This window comes from Salmo salar, chromosome ssa04, assembly GCF_905237065.1.
Source record: "Salmo salar chromosome ssa04, Ssal_v3.1, whole genome shotgun sequence".
NCBI classification, from domain to species: Eukaryota; Metazoa; Chordata; class Actinopteri; order Salmoniformes; family Salmonidae; genus Salmo; species Salmo salar.
The window spans coordinates 75889693-75896977 of record NC_059445.1 but is presented as its reverse complement, the minus strand read 5'-3'; positions in this window follow the sequence as shown (position 1 = coordinate 75896977).

Here is a 7285-nt window from a genome sequence, read left to right as displayed (position 1 = left end):
TGGTGGTGGTGGTGGTGTTGGCAAGGCTGGAGTGGGAAGGGGTTTGCTGGCTTGCTCCAAGCTTTCACTGACCTGGAGTGACATTGTCAAAGTCAGTTCATTCTCGATTTGGCACAAATGTGACTGTTACCACAAAAGTATTGCTTGTGTTATACCACTAAGATATAATCACAGTTATACGGACAGATCTTTTATGATTAGTACAGTAACTGTAGGTCTCATTTTAAATGAGAAATAAAGCACTATTTAATACACCACAAAGGCAAATGTGAGAGCAAAGTGATTTGTGCAGTTAAATATTAAATGCTGTTTAGTTCAGGTAAGTTCTCTGCCACAAGATATACTCTGATTTTTGGCTCAAGCGTTTGATTAATCTTATCTTCTATGTTGTTAATCTGTACAGAACGTGGCACACTATATTTTATTGTTAAACTTGACATATCCATTAAGGGTATAACATTCCACATATGTATAATTGACCTAAAGCATGTTTTCTTGAAAAGCCTAAAAAGAGTTATACATGAGTTATGCAACGAAATCCCACTATCCTGGTCTCATTGTACTCAATATGTAACTTATATAATGCTGTTGATGCACACCCACCTTCTTCAAGATGTGGTGCACTGTGTAATGCTGTGTCTATGTGGACATTGGAAAAATGTGTTAAACCGCGGCAGTCAAGAGAATAGGCATGATAAGATATGTGTTTGTATGTATGACAATGATATAGTTGTTTTATTTATAGTAAGAGGCCTGGAGACTTATATTAGCTCCCTAAGCTAATGCCTTGGTTTTAGTTCTGCGGGCTAACACAGTGTTGGAGGTGCAGGAGATCTGAGTTTGAACCCAGTCACTTACAGCAGCACACTAATCATAGTAAGAGCTAGGGCCTGAGTCCTGTATGTAGAGAGTTGGGTCAATGTGGTTTCTGCATTATGATGCATTTACTTGACACTACCACATTCTATGGCAGCGATGTTAACTCCCCATTAACATTACATGGGTAACATTTAAACAATGCTATGTAACTGAATGTCTAGAATCAAAACAATATTCACAATTCCAAAAATAAGCCTAATTCTCTAAATATATGGCATGGGTCACATGGTCAGCTAAATCTCCTGGCCCTGATAATACTAGAAGCAGCACTGATAGTTGTAGAGGCCATAGTGATAGTAACATAAGCAAGGGCAGCGGTTGAATCAACATTATATGAAACATTACTGCATAATATGATTCACTTAGCGTTAATGGAAGCCATTCTCTGAGCCAATGTGCCTCTTAGGAAGGGAGCTTGTTTCAGATATCATTGGTGTGAATCTGCTTGTCATGCTATGTAATGCCACCATTGAAATGACACAGGGCCATAATCCACATCCATGACAATAAAGTTTAAGCACCATGAAATTGGCACAGCATTATTAATTAAGGAGCGTGAGGACCATGGTCAATACAGGAGAGGCTTCAACCACAGATCATTAAGGAGAGGGAGGACCATGGTCAATACAGCAGAGGTTTCAACCACAGATCATTAAGGAGCGTGAGGACCATGGTCAATACAGGAGAGGCTTCAACCACAGATCATTAGAGAGGGAGGACCATGGTCAATACAGCAGAGGTTTCAACCACAGATCATTAAGGAGAGGGAGGACCATGGTCAATACAGCAGAGGTTTCAAACACAGATCATTAAGGAGCGTGAGGACCATGGTCAATACAGGAGAGGCTTCAACCACAGATCATTAGAGAGGGAGGACCATGGTCAATACAGCAGAGGTTTCAACCACAGATCATTAAGGAGAGGGAGGACCATGGTCAATACAGCAGAGGTTTCAACCACAGATCATTAAGGAGAGGGAGGACCATGGTCAATACAGCAGAGGTTTCAACCACAGATCATTAAGGAGAGGGAGGACCATGGTCAATACAGCAGAGGTTTCAACCACAGATCATTAAGGAGAGGGAGGACCATGGTCAATACAGCAGAGGTTTCAACCACAGATCATTAAGGAGAGGGAGGACCATGGTCAATACAGGAGAGGCTTCAATCACAGATCATTAAGGAGAGGGAGGACCATGGTCAATACAGCAGAGGTTTCAACCACAGATCATTAAGGAGAGGGAGGACCATGGTCAATACAGCAGAGGTTTCAACCACAGATCATTAAGGAGAGTGAGGACCATGGTCAATACAGCAGAGGTTTCAACCACAGATCATTAAGGAGCGTGAGGACCATGGTCAATACAGGAGAGGCTTCAACCACAGATCATTAGAGAGGGAGGACCATGGTCAATACAGCAGAGGTTTCAACCACAGATCATTAAGGAGAGGGAGGACCATGATCAATACAGCAGAGGTTTCAACCACAGATCATTAAGGAGCGTGAGGACCATGGTCAATACAGCAGAGGTTTCAACCACAGATCATTAAGGAGAGGGAGGACCATGGTCAATACAGCAGAGGTTTCAACCACATGTCATTAAGGAGAGGGAGGACCATGGTCAATACAGCAGAGGTTTCAACCACAGATCATTAAGGAGAGTGAGGACCATGGTCAATACAGCAGAGGTTTCAACCACAGATCATTAAGGAGAGGGAGGACCATGGTCAATACAGCAGAGGTTTCAACCACAGATAATTAAGGAGAGGGAGGACCATGGTCAATACAGCAGAGGTTTCAACCACAGATCATTAAGGAGAGGGAGGACCATGGTCAATACAGCAGAGGTTTCAACCACAGATCATTAAGGAGAGGGAGGACCATGGTAAATACAGCAGAGGTTTCAACCACAGATCATTAAGGAGAGGGAGGACTATGGTCAATACAGGAGAGGCTTCAATCACAGATCATTAAGGAGAGGGAGGACCATGGTCAATACAGCAGAGGTTTCAACCACAGATCATTAAGGAGAGGGAGGACCATGGTCAATACAGCAGAGGTTTCGACCACAGATCATTAAGGAGAGGGAGGACCATGGTCAATACAGGAGAGGCTTCAACTACATATCATTAAGGAGAGGGAGGACCATGGTCAATACATCAGAGGTTTCAACCACAGATCATTAATGAGAGGGAGGACCATGGTCAATACAGCAGAGGTTTCAACCACAGATCATTAAGGAGAGTGAGGACCATGGTCAATACAGCAGAGGTTTCGACCACAGATCATTAAGTAGAGGGAGGACCATGGTCAATACAGCAGAGGTTTCAACCACAGATCATTAAGGAGAGGGAGGACCATGGTCAATAAAGGAGAGGCTTCAACTTCAGATCATTAAGGAGAGGGAGGACCATGGTCAATACAGCAGAGGTTTCAACCACAGATCATTAAGGAGAGGGAGGACCATGGTCAATACAGCAGAGGTTTCAACAACAGATCATTAAGGAGAGGGAGGACCATGGTCAATACAGCAGAGGTTTCAACCACAGATCATTAAGGAGAGTGAGGACCATGGTCAATACAGCAGAGGTTTCAACCACAGATCATTAAGGAGAGTGAGGACCATGGTCAATAAAGGAGAGGCTTCAACCACAGATCATTAAGGAGAGTGAGGACCATGGTCAATACAGCAGAGGTTTCAACCACAGATCATTAAGGAGAGGGAGGACCATGGTCAATACAGCAGAGGTTTCAACCACAGATCATTAAGGAGAGGGAGGACCATGGTCAATACAGCAGATGTTTCAACCACAGATCATTAATGAGAGGGAGGACCATGGTCAATACAGCAGAGGTTTCAACCACAGATCTTTAAGGAGAGGGAGGACCATGGTCAATACAGCAGAGGTTTCAACCACAGATCATTAAGGAGATTGAGGACCATGGTCAATACAGCAGAGGTTTCAACCACAGATCATTAAGGAGAGTGAGGACCATGGTCAATACAGCAGAGGTTTCAACCACAGATCATTAAGGAGAGGGAGGACCATGGTCAATACAGCAGATGTTTCAACCAAAGATCATTAAGGAGAGGGAGGACCATGGTCAATACAGCAGAGGTTTCAACCACAGATCATTAAGGAGAGGGAGGACCATGGTCAATACAGCAGAGGTTTCGACCACAGATCATTAAGGAGAGTGAGGACCATGGTCAATACAGCAGAGGTTTCAACCACAGATCATTAAGGAGAGTGAGGACCATGGTCAATACAGCAGAGGTTTCAACCACAGATCATTAAGGAGAGGGAGGACCATGGTCAATACAGCAGAGGTTTCAACCAAAGATCATTAAGGAGAGTGAGGACCATGGTCAATACAGCAGAGGTTTCAACCACAGATCATTAAGGAGAGGGAGGACCATGGTCAATACAGCAGAGGTTTCAACCACAGATCATTAAGGAGAGGGAGGACCATGGTCAATACAGCAGATGTTTCAACCACAGATCATTAATGAGAGGGAGGACCATGGTCAATACAGCAGAGGTTTTAACCACAGATCTTTAAGGAGAGGGAGGACCATGGTCAATACAGCAGAGGTTTCAACCACAGATCATTAAGGAGAGTGAGGACCATGGTCAATACAGCAGAGCTTTCAACCACAGATCATTAAGGAGAGTGAGGACCATGGTCAATACAGCAGAGGTTTCAACCACAGATCATTAAGGAGAGGGAGGACCATGGTCAATACAGCAGATGTTTCAACCACAGATCATTAAGGAGAGGGAGGACCATGGTCAATACAGCAGAGGTTTCAACCACAGATCTTTAAGGAGAGGGAGGACCATGGTCAATACAGCAGAGGTTTCAACCACAGATCATTAAGGAGAGTGAGGACCATGGTCAATACAGCAGAGGTTTCAACCACAGATCATTAAGGAGAGGGAGGACCATGGTCAATACAGCAGAGGTTTCAACCACAGATCATTAAGGAGAGTGAGGACCATGGTCAATACAGCAGAGGTTTCAACCACAGATCATTAAGGAGAGGGAGGACCATGGTCAATACAGCAGAGGTTTCAACCACAGATCATTAAGGAGAGGGAGGGCCATGGTCAATACAGCAGAGGTTTCAACCACAGATCATTAATGAGAGGGAGGACCATGGTCAATACAGCAGAGGTTTCAACCACAGATCTTTAAGGAGAGGGAGGACCATGGTCAATACAGCAGAGGTTTCAACCACAGATCATTAAGGAGAGTGAGGACCATGGTCAATACAGCAGAGGTTTCAACCACAGATCATTAAGGAGAGTGAGGACCATGGTCAATACAGCAGAGGTTTCAACCACAGATCATTAAGGAGAGTGAGGACCATGGTCAATACAGCAGAGGTTTCAACCACAGATCATTAAGGAGAGTGAGGACCATGGTCAATACAGCAGAGGTTTCAACCACAGATCATTAAGGAGAGGGAGGACCATGGTCAATACAGCAGAGGTTTCGACCACAGATCATTAAGGAGAGGGAGGACCATGGTCAATACAGCAGAGGTTTCAACCACAGATCATTAAGGAGAGTGAGGACCATGGTCAATACAGCAGAGGTTTCAACCACAGATAATTAAGGAGAGGGAGGACCATGGTCAATACAGCAGAGGTTTCAACCACAGATCATTAAGGAGCGTGAGGACCATGGTCAATACAGGAGAGGCTTCAACCACAGATCATTAGAGAGGGAGGACCATGGTCAATACAGCAGAGGTTTCAACCACAGATCATTAAGGAGAAGGAGGACCATGGTCAATACAGCAGAGGTTTCAACCACAGATCATTAAGGAGCGTGAGGACCATGGTCAATACAGGAGAGGCTTCAACCACAGATCATTAGAGAGGGAGGACCATGGTCAATACAGCAGAGGTTTCAACCACAGATCATTAAGGAGAGGGAGGACCATGGTCAATACAGCAGAGGTTTCAACCACAGATCATTAAGAAGCGTGAGGACCATGGTCAATACAGCAGAGGTTTCAACCACAGATCATTAAGGAGAGGGAGGACCATGGTCAATACAGCAGAGGTTTCAACCACAGATCATTAAGGAGAGGGAGGACCATGGTCAATACAGCAGAGTTTTCAACCACAGATCAAAAAAATAAAAATAAATAAATAATAATTTAAAAAAAATTGATTTGATTTGATCATTAAGGAGAGGGAGGACCATGGTCAATACAGCAGAGGTTTCGACCACAGATCATTAAGGAGAGGGAGGACCATGGTCAATAAAGGAGAGGCTTCAACTTCAGATCATTAAGGAGAGGGAGGACCATGGTCAATACATCAGAGGTTTCAACCACAGATCATTAATCAGAGGGAGGACCATGGTCAATACAGCAGAGGTTTCAACCACAGATCATTAAGGAGAGGGAGGACCATGGTCAATACAGCAGAGGTTTCAACCACAGATCATTAAGGAGAGTGAGGACCATGGTCAATACAGCAGAGGTTTCAACCACAGATCATTAAGGAGAGTGAGGACCATGGTCAATACAGCAGAGGTTTCAACCACAGATCATTAAGGAGAGTGAGGACCATGGTCAATACAGCAGAGGTTTCAACCACAGATCATTAAGGAGAGGGAGGACCATGGTCAATACAGCAGAGGTTTCAAACACAGATCATTAAGGAGAGGGAGGACCATGGTCAATACAGCAGATGTTTCAACCACAGATCATTAATGAGAGGGAGGACCATGGTCAATACAGCAGAGGTTTCAACCACAGATCTTTAAGGAGAGGGAGGACCATGGTCAATACAGCAGAGGTTTCAACCACAGATCATTAAGGAGATTGAGGACCATGGTCAATACAGCAGAGGTTTCAACCACAGATCATTAAGGAGAGTGAGGACCATGGTCAATACAGCAGAGGTTTCAACCACAGATCATTAAGGAGAGGGAGGACCATGGTCAATACAGCAGAGGTTTCAACCACAGATCATTAAGGAGAGTGAGGACCATGGTCAATACAGCAGAGGTTTCAACCACAGATCATTAAGGAGAGGGAGGACCATGGTCAATACAGCAGAGGTTTCAACCACAGATCATTAAGGAGAGTGAGGACCATGGTCAATACAGCAGAGGTTTCAACCACAGATCATTAAGGAGAGTGAGGACCATGGTCAATACAGCAGAGGTTTCAACCACAGATCATTAAGGAGAGGGAGGACCATGGTCAATACAGCAGAGGTTTCAACCACAGATCATTAAGGAGAGTGAGGACCATGGTCAATACAGCAGAGGTTTCAACCACAGATCATTAAGGAGAGGGAGGACCATGGTCAATACAGCAGAGGTTTCAACCACAGATCATTAAGGAGAGGGAGGACCATGGTCAATACAGCAGATGTT